We start from the raw sequence: 12,467 nt of genomic DNA, 5'->3' as shown, positions 1-12,467 counted from the left end.
ATGAAAATTTAACTAAAATTTACCAATTATTTGTGTAAAATGCTCACTGAGCCTATACGAATTTGAACCAATCTACAATCTAAAAAACTTAAGCTGATAAGTTGTTGGACTCAAGTCTCATACAAGCTTACGATTTTTTTCTCAATTTTTCCGTGAGGATAACATATCTCAACATTCGCTCTCATGTGGCAGTGTGTGATCCAGCATGTACTACATGCCCTTAAACACCTGCCCTCAATAACTAATCACGAGCCGACATCATCTTTTGTGCTCGGGCGAAGGGGGATAAACACTAAACTTGCATCGAGCTCCAACTCGGGTCTAACTAAAGTTGCTTTTTCGAAACTCCACTCTCGGGCCTCTCATGCAAGCTTGAATGGATGGTGTGAGCTCACATGTCTGCAAAAGCATACCCACTCTTACCATTCCCATGCGGACTTGGGCCCATCTGCAATAAAAGCTTAAGCTGATAAATTGTTGAATCTCTCAAAGCTTGTGATTTCCAATTTTTTCCATGCGGGGACAATATATCACATGACAGCGTGTGGTCCAACACATGTCACGTGCCTTAAACACCCGTCCTTAATAACTGATCACGAGCCATGCATCCTCTTCCGTGCTCGGACAGGAGGGGCAAACACCAAACTAGCCTCGAGCTCCACACTCGGGCTTAACTAGAGGTACATCTTTAACTCCCTCGAAACTGGATCAAGCCACTCTTGGGCCTGACTAACGTGAGGCACACTTTTGGTTGTCTAAATTGAATATAGCGTGTACGTGCTCGTGAAAGCGTAACCCGCTCTGATATCATGTAAAATACCCACTGGACCTACACAGACTTGGGCCCATCTGCAACCTAAAAGCTTAAGCTGATAACTTGATGAACCAAAGTCTCATATAAGCTTGTAGTTTCTTTCTCAATTTTCTCCTATGAGACAACATATCTCAACCGTTTGTAAATGTAACACAATCATTCAATGAATATACTAGGTTCTAAAACATAATTGATATTCTATCAACAATATAAAACAATCTATAATTAAAATTTTAGTATTTAAGAAAATATATGTACTTAAAATTATAATGAGGAATAAATAAGAAAGCAAAGGATTATCATTTGATTAAATTTAATTCGATTTTTATCTTAACCAATATCATCATTCCTTTAAAATTTCAATGTCTTCTTGTATTTGGAAAAATGTGGATAGTTTTGTTATATTTGAGACAACTATAACCGTTTAAATATACCATGCATAGAATTTTTACTATCATTATTTTTAATCAACTTATATTTTATTTTATTTTATTTATCTTATGCCATATTTCATATTAGGTACATTCATATTATCTAGGTTCACTCAATACATAAATAACTAAGATACAAATAAGTAATGATAAATTTAAAACTCTTCTCCACAAGACTGTGGTCTTCCACCTAGTATTATTTAAATATCATATCTAATAGGCAAGGCCAATCATAATCATATATGATTTTTCTTCAGAACAAGCTTTTATGCCCGTGTGATGCGCGGTTTATTGGTTAAAAGTTATTATTTTTATATAAATTTTGACATCACAATTAAAATGTTCATTAAACTATATATATATTCTTAAATTGAAACCATTCAAATATGAGAAAATGACACTATTAGTCCTATATGTTTGCCAATTTTTGACATCGAGTTCTAATTGACTCACTTTGGAAAAACAAATCCTAAAATGTTTGAAAAAGTGTCAGCATTGATCTTATCTGTCACCGCCGTTAACGAAAGTGCTAGCAAGGTGAACGAAGCGTCCAGCTGGCCGTTAAGTGCTGACGTGGCATGAATGGCCTGACTCTACCCGAGTGGACGGCCCAAATTTGAAGACCCAGCTTGAATTTCAACTCGACCAGAACACAAAGTTCCCAAAATTCCCAAAATCGTAACCTTAATTCGTCCCTCCTGAAATCCCAAAATTCCCAAAATCTTAAACCCTAATTCCTCCCTCCTGAAATCGAGTTGTTCCCTTTCCTCCCTCCTGAAATCGAGCAGCTCGATTGAAAGTGTGTGATTGAAACTCGTCCTACCAGGAACCCTAAATCTGAAATGGAGCTCTTCGATTGAATCCCCTTTCCTGAACCTAATCCCCTCCTGAATCCCCTTGGCCCTTCGATTGAGTGTTGTTCGATTGAAAGTCGGCCCTACCAGGATCCCTAAATTGAAGATCGATTGATTTTGTCTGTCCCCTTCGATCGAGCTTTGAACTCCATTTCCTAACTCAATCCCGTCCTAAAATCCCAAAATCGAAGATCGATTTTCCTTTGAAAGCTCCTGCCGCACGTGAAATCCCCAAAATCGAAACCCTAATCCTTGAGAAATCCCCTGTCGCGAGCGAAATCCCGTACTACTTCAAAACCCTAATCCCTTCCTAGTTCGTAGCTGTCATGGAAGTGGTGATTGGTCGTGGAAAAGGGTAGCAACCTTATAGAGGAAAGGCCCGAAGATGGGAGACATGTGGTTCAAGGGAATCTGCTACCCTGTCTGGGAGTAGTGCGGGCGTTTGTAGCTGCGGATTATGACTTCAATAGAAGATTTCACGGACAGCAAACAACCCAGGTAGAAGATTCATTGGATGTCCAAGGTACCGGATAATGGGGGGGGTATTTTAGGTGGATTGACCAACTATTTGAAGCTTCGATTTCGAAAATTGTTGTTGAAGAAGAAGTTTCCTCTTCTGAATGGGAAATGAAGTACCTGAAATTAAAGATGAAGGAATTGGAGAAGGAGTTAAAGCACCGACAAAGTCATTGTTGTGGTGTTAGAATAGTTGTTTCTGCAATTTGCATTTGTATTATGATTGGAATTTTGTTTGGGATGTGGTTGGGCAATAAATTTTGTATTGGCAAGTAGGCTTGTACTTTGTACTAAGTCATTTGACTGCTAATGAAACACAATTTCTGTTGGATATCAGTGTATTTCAGTTGGATTATGTTGGACGTCAGTATTTTGCAGATATTTAGATATCTGTGTTGGATATCAGTGTTTCGCAGATCTTTGGATATCAGTGTTTTGCAGATATGGTCTATTGCTCGTATTGCCATGATTCTGCATATGTTTTGTAGATATGGTCTATTGCTCATATTGCCATGATTCTGCATATATGATTCAGTTTGGATGTGAGTATTGTTCCGGCCAAAGTGTTTGTTCAATCTGGTCAAAGGATGCTATTTGGATATGTTTGTTCAATTTCGGTTGGATATGATTATGTCTGGTCCTGCCCTATTTCCCCCTGCTTAGTGATTATAGCCCAAGTTGTGTTGCATTGTCTTTGTTGTTTGGTTTGTCTTTGTTGCGTGGTTCTCTCTGTTGACATTGTCTTAGGAGATAATGAAGAGCTAAGCCTCATCGCCTAGTTTGTCTGGTCCTGCCCTGTTTCCCTCTGCTTAGTGATTATAGCTCAAGTTGTGCTACATTGTCTTTGTACTCTTGGTTGTCTTTGTTGTTTGGTTTTCTTGTTGACATAGTATAAGGAGATAATGAAGAACCAAGCCTTACCTTCTCGCCTGGTTTGTCTGGTTTCATGGTATAAGCTTGCACCTAGTGATAACTTGTTTTTCTCTTGCAGCAGCAAATGACAAAATTCTTGTTGAACCCAAGTTCTCCTCTACTGCCCCCCAAGTGACAGAAGTGGCTCATTGTCTGTATATGTAATGTTGCCTAAGTTGTTGGTTGTTATGCAGTTCTGTCCTGTAATGTTTGGATATCTGTTGTTGGCTAAGTATTTGTTATGAGTTATAGCCATAGTGTATTCTGCTGACTGTTATTAGTAATACAATTTTCAACATAATACATAACCATAACCACTGTTTTGCTGTTCTGCATTGGCAAAGAACAAATTGTTTTTTTTTTACAGAATACATAACCATAACCACTAGTCTGCATTGGCAAAGAACAAATTGTTTTTTTTTTAAAATAGAATACATAACCATAACAACTGTTTTGTTGTTCTGCATTGCCAAAAAATAATTGTTCTTTTTTCAACAGAATACATAACCATATCCACTATTCTGCATTGACAAAGAACAAATTGCTTTTTTTCAACAGAATACATAACCATAACCACCGTTCTGCATTGGTAAACAACAAATTGCTTTTTTCAACAGAATACATAACCATAACATTGTTCTACATTGACATCTTAACAGCTGAAACTACAACAAAAACTATACAGATATTCTTCCATCAGACATTAATGCTTTTACGAAAGCAAAACAATAACCATGACACAGATTCCATCGGACACGTTTTCTACTCGAACTCTCTTGAGATGATTGCAGTCCTATTTTTGTGCTTTCCTTTAACTTTTTCTGGGTCGGTCTCCTTTGTGCTTGGGCTTGAAGTTGATTGACTGTCACTGTCTGCCTTGACTGATCAACTTCCTTAGCCACGAGCAATTCACCTATACTTCCAGGTTGCACTTACACAGAGATGTATCATACATATATGTTTCCATAAATAATTGGTAAAATTAGCAGAGGATGGTAAAATTAATCAGAGGGGTAAAATTAATCAGAGGATGACATGCATTACAACAATTCACTCACTTTCATTACAATGTATTCTCTATTATCAGTTGGTCTTTTTGCTACAATGCTTCTGTTTTGTTCTGATGACTGAGTTGAGGTTGCATGATCTTCATATGTAGCTGCACTGATTTCTGTAGTTCTTGATTAAAGGTCCGATCTCCCCTTCTATGTGTTGGAATTTTTCGTACTTCTTCCATCTCTAAAATCCCCATGCATTTTCTGCCCCTAATTATGATGGATGTTTAAAGTGAGAAATTAAATGATACAAGGAATTATATATATAATATCTACTATGTAATATCATACATATTTTTCCCGAACATACCCTTGAACTTTTTTGGGTTGGCATTTGTTGCATTGTAGGAATTGGGCCTGCAAATCCACATACAGTCTGCTAACCAAAATCCAAATTTAGTTCACACAGACAAATAAATAATTCCGTAATTCCAATAACCTTGAAATGAACTTACAAAAATAATGACATCCATCAATCCGTTAAAGTGAAAATGAGGTTACCGGTTCAGTAATATCTTTGGCTCTTAGATTACACCTCTTCTAATTATGCCCAGGCTGTCTACATAGGCTGCACGTATTAGCTGTACATTTACGAGACATTTGCTTAACTCCATCTTTTCCAACGGTAGTCTCCAACACCGTCCTTCTTCTCAGTTTCTTAGGTCTGTCTTTCTTCTTCTTTAAGACTGGTGGTATTGGTGGTTCATGCATGTTAGTTTTATCCCAAAACTTGGGGTCCCTCACAGGCTTTATCACCTTCCCATAAGCTTCTAAAAACATCTCATTCTTGTAAAAGATATGAACATAATCACTTGGGTCTAAACCCTTAAGTAATAAGGCACAGACAACATGACAACAATGAATTTTAGAAAGCTGTCATGCCTTACAATCACATGATTTATTCTTGATGTCAACCACAAACTTGGTGCCCCAAGTCTCGAATAACCATACCATTCAATTGACAATACACTCAATTTCAGATTTTTTATAATTTCTTTTCAATCCTAGATACAAAATCATTTGTCCACTTCTCACAGTTTGCTCTCTGAGTGGGGATCCTTTCCATCACCAACTTCCTAATGTCCTCTAACATCGAATAAATGGATTTACACCTTGCTTCGAGTATTCTCCCATTAAAAGCTTCACACAGATTATTATCAACTATGTCACACTTAACCATGGGATTAAAGAAAGCCTTACACCAGTGCTTGGAATTTGGTCTTTCCAGCAAATCCTCATATATTTGGGGTGACATTTTACAAAGTAATTCCATATTTTCCTTGAAATAGACTTCAGTGGTTGATTTGGCAATGTTCCAGAATTGCCTCTGTATCTTTGACCCCTTATGACTTCTACCCCAATTAGCATAGATGTGCCTTGCACACATTCTATACTCTACATGAGGGAATAACTCAGCTACCGCTTGTACCAACCCCTATATATAAAAAAAATACAAAAATTAGCACTTTTTTAAATTAACATGAAGGAAATAATTAAGTAGTATATATATTATTTATATTACCTTTTGTTGATCAGATATGATTGACTAACTCAAGCCATCAGTTATGTTTAAGTCCTCCTTAAGCAGACTCAAAAACCAAAACCATGCATCTCTACTCTCTCAACTTGAAGTACGGCCTAAGCAATGGGAAACATTTAATTGTTCTCATCCCTACCAATGGCAGTGAGCAGTTTACCCTTAACTACTGTCTTCAGGAAACAAACATCAATACCAATTATTTGCCTGCACCCCTTTACAAATCCCGTCTTCAAAGCATCAAAGCACACATAAAATCTATCAAAAATAGGTGGCTCAGCTGGTATTGGCCTTTGAACTTTCATACAGACAGAAGAATCCCTATTCGCTCTCTTCAACTCATCAGCATAAAACCACATTAATGCATACTCTGCTTTACTATCACCAACCAACAAATCATAGACCTTTTCCTTTACCTTCCTACAAGGGATCTAGATACCTCCACACCTAGTTGCTCCTTCACTAGTTTTTTGAATTCATTTAACTTGATGGATGTAAGAGATTTGATTGTGCCCATGTAATGTCTAGCCAACCATTGGCTATTTACTCTACTATTCTTGTAACTGATATTGCAAGTGTGTTTGTCAAACATTTTCCTCACCTAGTAAGCACCAAGGTTCTTCATGAATTTAGCAATTATATTCCAAGGACAGTTCCTCTCTTTACATCTCACTTTTATATACTTTTTGCAAGTTTTTTTGAAGTATACGTTCCTATGTGTCTTCACAGAAGCCAAACTAATTGCATCCTTAAACTGTTTTTCATCTTCAAACAGTTGCCCTACGGTAAAAGTTGGCCACTCACAAGTCGGTTCATATTAAGGGAATGTACTTGACTTTCTGAAGTAACTTCTCGGTTGCTTTTCTCTCATTGTGTCTTCACCATCCCCAAACTCTGAACTTGATTCACTAAAGTTAATGTTGCAGACCTCATTAGAAGATGGATAATTGGTTATGTAGCCTTCATCTCCTGCATCAACAGCAACAATAGCGCCCTCTTTCTCTTTGCCCTTGTTTTCCTACTTATCTTGTCTTGCTTCCCTTATAATAATCTGTACATCTTTTTGTAGACTCAAACTCTTCAAATTTTTTAGCTCTCTTCGCCTTCGCAATTTGAACTTGGGATCTAATGTCGTGGAGCTCAGGATCATCTTCTTCACTTAGATCTGCAGGCACATCCCCGAAAGCAAAATCACTCACACTCCCACTACTATTCTCTTTACTTTCTTCTACAGCTTGATCTACAACAACATCAACTCCCTTCCTTCCTAAAGCACCTCCCTCAGTAGCCTCAACACCTTCCTTAGTAGCCGCCTTAGGCTGTTGAAATGCTTTAGGGTTAGGGTTAGGGTTAGGGTCGGTTATGTGCTTGACATACAACTAACAATGTTTATGCTCCAACAGTTGCCCTATGAGTGGAATGCTAGAACTGTCCTTGTAAACCTCAAATAATCCATCTTTTAACCCCTTCCCATGGACTCGACACAAGACCACCTCTACATTACCTTTGTACCCCATCTTTTCTAATTCTTTCACCGTATGCGTAATAAACACTTTGTCTGGATCAATATCCCAATGCAATATCTCACCCCCACTGTACAACAGTTCTCCTCCTTCCTTAAAGGACCTGCCATGGTATATTTCAAGAGTGTATCCATGATAGTTCAAGTTGTGAAAGTCATCCATTCTATAAGACCAATGTAACAGAACAAGCATCACAATATTAACAAGCATCATGATATTGACAATCTTTCATTAAAACACTATTTGCCCAAAAATTTCAACAGTTCATGAAGAGTACTTACTAAGGAAAGCTCAGTAAATTATCAGTACTGATCTTCCCTCGGGTCTTCTTCTTCTTCGGGTCGAGCTTCCCTCTTCGTTTACCACTACTATTCTTCTTCTTCTCTTTCTACCTCCTTGGTTGAGTCATCTTCTCCTTGTTTTCCTGGTAGTCCTTCTCCTCTATGGGTCAATATCCTATAATCCTTCCTCTTCTTCTACTGTTCTCCTACTACCTCCTCTCCTCTCCTCTTCTGTTTGCTTTGTCCTGCTTTCATGCCTTATTCTTCTTCCTGTACAGAGTTCCCGTCGCGTATAGGTTCTGCTTGGGTAGAGGTTCTGCTCGGGTTGAAATTCAAGCCGGGTCTTCAAAATTCAGGCAGTTCGCTCGGGTGGAGTTGGGCCATTCGTGCCACGTCAGCACTTGACGGCCAGCTGGACGTGCCGTTGCCTTGCTAGCGCTTCCGTTAATAGCGGTGACAGATAGGACCAATACTGACACTTTTCCAAACGTTTTAGGATTTGTTTTTCCAAAGTGAAACATTTAGGACTCGATGTCAAAAATTGCAAACATATAGGACCAATATTGTCATTTTGCCATTCAAATATTAGTGTACACAATAATAAATTAGGGATAAATGAAATGAATTATCATACCAAATATGGATGAAGAAAATGATATTACTTAAAAATATTACATTTTCTTACATATCAACAGAAAAATTATAATTGATGACTTCCATGTATTTTATAAAAAAGGAAAGGGTAAATTGCACCGGTGGTCAAAAATGTTTTGCAAATGTTTCATGATGGTCCAAAAAGTTTTTTTCGCTACATGATGGTACAAAATATTTCAAAGTTGTTTCATGATGGTACAAACCGTCAACTCGAGCTGACGCCGTTAACATTTTGCTGACGTGGCGCGTCTTATGTGTCACTTTTGTTACGTGGAACCAATCATAGTGCGTCACGTCATTTAAGACAAAATAAAATTTTAAAAAGTCCAAAAAAATACAAAAAATAATTAAAAAATACAAAAAAAAAAAATTTTGAAAAAAAATAAAAAATATTTTAAAATTTTGAAAATTTTAAAATTATTTTTTAAAAAATTAAAATTTTTAAACTTTTTTAAAAAAATATAAAAAATACAAAAAGAGTAAAAATTTATTAAAAAATAATTTTTTTTAAAATTTTGAAAATTATTTTTAAAAAATTTAAATTATTTTTAATATTTTTTTTATTTTTAAAAATAAATTTAAATAATTTTATAAATATTTAAAATTTAATATTAAAATTATTTAAAATATTATTTAAAATTTAATATTAAAATTATTTTAAATTTTAAATGAAAAGTTTAAAATTATTTTTAAAAGTTTTTAAAATTTAAAATTATTTTTAAAAGTTTTAAAATTTTTAGAATTATTTAAAATTTTTCCGCCACGTCAGCAAAGAGGTGACACGTAATAACCACGTCAGCGTCGGCTTGACGACGTCAAACTTGAGTTGACGGTTTGTACTATCATGAAACAACTTTGAAACATTTTGTACCATCATGTAGCGAAAAAAACTTTTTGGACCATAATAAAACATTTGTAAAACATTTTGGACCACCGGTGCAATTTACCTAAAAGGAAATGTAAATCATCTATTGTCATAAATTCTCTTACAATTTCTTGCTTTTAAAATATTTTAAAGAGTAAAATGCAATTTGCCCCTAACTTTTGGACTACTTGTATTGTACTCCTAGCCTCTAAAAAGTTGCATTAAAAACCCCCCCTCCCATTCAAGAAGAAGCAAAGTGCACCCTAAGCCAGTTTTCCGATGACTTTTCTGGCCATCTGAATAATTTATTAATTTCACAATTAAAAAAACAATTTTAAAGATTAAAAAATTTGAAAATATGAAAAAGAAAAGGAAAAAAAACAGAAGGTCGAAGAATGTACAGAGAGAAAGAGGGAGGGTGAAGAAGCGATAGCGCCTCGCCGCCTGGCCACCACCCCGGAAGGCTGAAGCCCATTCAAGGCTGAAGCAAATTAAAATTAAATCATGTAATGGGTAAGGCAGAGGACCTAGAAATGACTGTCGCCGAATATTTGTGCTTCTTCCCACGAGATTTTCTTCTAACCTAGCGCTCAAAGTAGAAGTTGGAGCAAAAGTAAAAGAAGCAAACAACCTACAAAACAACGAAGCAGTAGCCAATACCATCTATTAGCATATTCAGAGCTACAAATTCAACTTGATTTGCTCTCCGACAACCCAATTTCGTTAGGAAGAACTCTGAAATTAATTTATAAGCCAATTTACTATGGGGATACAACTTTTTATGTATACTAGTTGTAAGGCCACGTGCGATGCACGCGGTGCGCATGTCCAAGAGTTCTTCATATATATAGTTTTCTTTAAAAAGATAAAGCTTTTAATTTTTAATTGTGGTAATAAATAAATCTAAATAAGCTAGAAGTACATGTTCTCAATTCAGAATCTTTTAGTATCGGTATCTACATGGCCTGGACAAATATGAACAAATAGGAAAAATATCCTCTAGTAATGGTCAAGGAATAAGCAAAAATCAGGAGGGAAACTATTGATTTATTTCAAAACAAAATGAAAGAGCAATAGACTGTTGATTTATTTCACGATGCAACTTTTAAGTACAAAAATTAGTGCAAGATACAAAGCTACTATGCAAATTCCAAATCTATCCATTAAGTGAGTCTGGAATGGCAACTAAAAAACAATTTATAGGAATAGAATAACCTATACTTTAATTAAGGCACGACACAGTTATATATATACACACAATTTTTGATAAGCAGGCAAACTTTTATTAATAATGCCATATTACATCCCACAGTTCAAGTACCAGCTGAGAGCATTAAACAACACAGAGATTTCGGATGCTCTCCACATAAACTATTCTTAGCGATGGTTACATAACGTCTAGGACAATATACCCAGCTCACCCATAGAAGGCGAGATAACAAAAAGTCGATATCCTCCATTACTCCAAACAGAACTGTGGGCCGCTCTCCTCCGGGCATCAATGCTTCCAGCAAGAGCAGGGAATCCATACCAAGATAGATATCCTGAGCCGGTGCTGCCATCGCTAGTTGCAAGCTAGAGTCTGCTGCCTAAGCCTTCAGCCCAAAGTGGATCGTCACCTACTATTTTATCAGTAGTTTTATTATGCTAAAATTTAGTTTGCGTTTGGTTTCGGAGTAGGTTGTTACTCTACTTAACTCTACTTCACGACAAAACGGGTGAAAAATTTATCATTAAAAAAAATTTGGTTGCAATATAGTTAAGAAAAAAATATGTGAGATAATTTATTATAAAATTAGAGAAAAAGACAAAAAAAAAAGAATGAATAATTAGGATAATTTAATATTAAAAAATTAATTATAATAATAGTTAAGAAGAAATCCTGCTTTAAAGTCAAATAGAATGAAAACAAGGTTCAGTTCATAATAAAGAATGTATTGGGAGGTGATCACGCGACATGACTCATTTTTGAATCAATTTTTGGAACAATGAAAACAATAGAGCAACAAAATTTGATTGAAAAAGCATAGAATGTCATAAACCGGTTGGATCATACACAGGAAGAATGATTACATTGTACTGGGAAAAATAGGGATGTAATTCAATTCCTTTCCTAGGATTCAACAGCTGGGATAACATAATGTACATATTTGACAGAACTTAGACGAAAAGCAATTATATTAATGATTACGTAATGAAGAAAAGATGATTGTTTACCTGGATAAACTGGATTCAAGAATATGTTGTTTTCTTCCCAATTAGCCCAAGCAGGGCGGTAAGCAACCGAAGACAAGTGATTAGAGACGAAGACGCCAACGGTCAGTGATGCAGAGAATGAATACTATGCCCCATTGAAAGTTGAGCATTGTTTAGCTGTGGAGAAGCAAGTGAACTTCTACTTAGTTTAATCATTTCATGTTGATTTTGACTTTCTTATAGGGTGATGGATTACATTCTTATATACTTTGCATATCATTCGCTTTTTAACTTTCTAACCTGTTTGTATAGCATAGAGGAGAGAGTCACTATTCGAATAACTCAATGCCTAATTGAGTATTGGTGGGAAAAAAAATGCTCGACGGAATACAATGTAAAAGCACCCGTCTGGGGGAGATTATCCTTAGAGGCACCCACTCGGGGGAGTGCCTCCATGTGGAGCCGCTCCAACGGGCAGCAGTGCCATGGGAGGGTGCCCGCTTTTTGCCGCGTGGGTGAAGGCACTCCGCTGGACTTGCCGTGACATCCCTAACAACTTTGCTTTAGGACTGCCTCTACTCATGATTTGTTCATCATTCCATGTTCGAACAACTATCGAGCTACTCAATATGAGTGGTGACAGCCTAATCAGACGGAGAATAAGTGCTCAAGCACGTGAACAAGGAGATTGGACCTTGTTTAGTGTTCTGACAGGGAATAAAATTAAAAATTAAAAATAGGTAAAGTTTGCGGAATTTATAGGGACTTTTACGCAATAAATTTGAGATAAATTTGAAATTGACAGATAATATAGGGACTTGTACGCAAT

Source organism: Punica granatum, chromosome 5 (assembly GCF_007655135.1).
Source record: "Punica granatum isolate Tunisia-2019 chromosome 5, ASM765513v2, whole genome shotgun sequence".
Classification (NCBI taxonomy): domain Eukaryota; kingdom Viridiplantae; phylum Streptophyta; class Magnoliopsida; order Myrtales; family Lythraceae; genus Punica; species Punica granatum.
The sequence above is the reverse complement of the archived record's forward strand: the minus strand, read 5'-3'. Positions refer to the sequence as shown.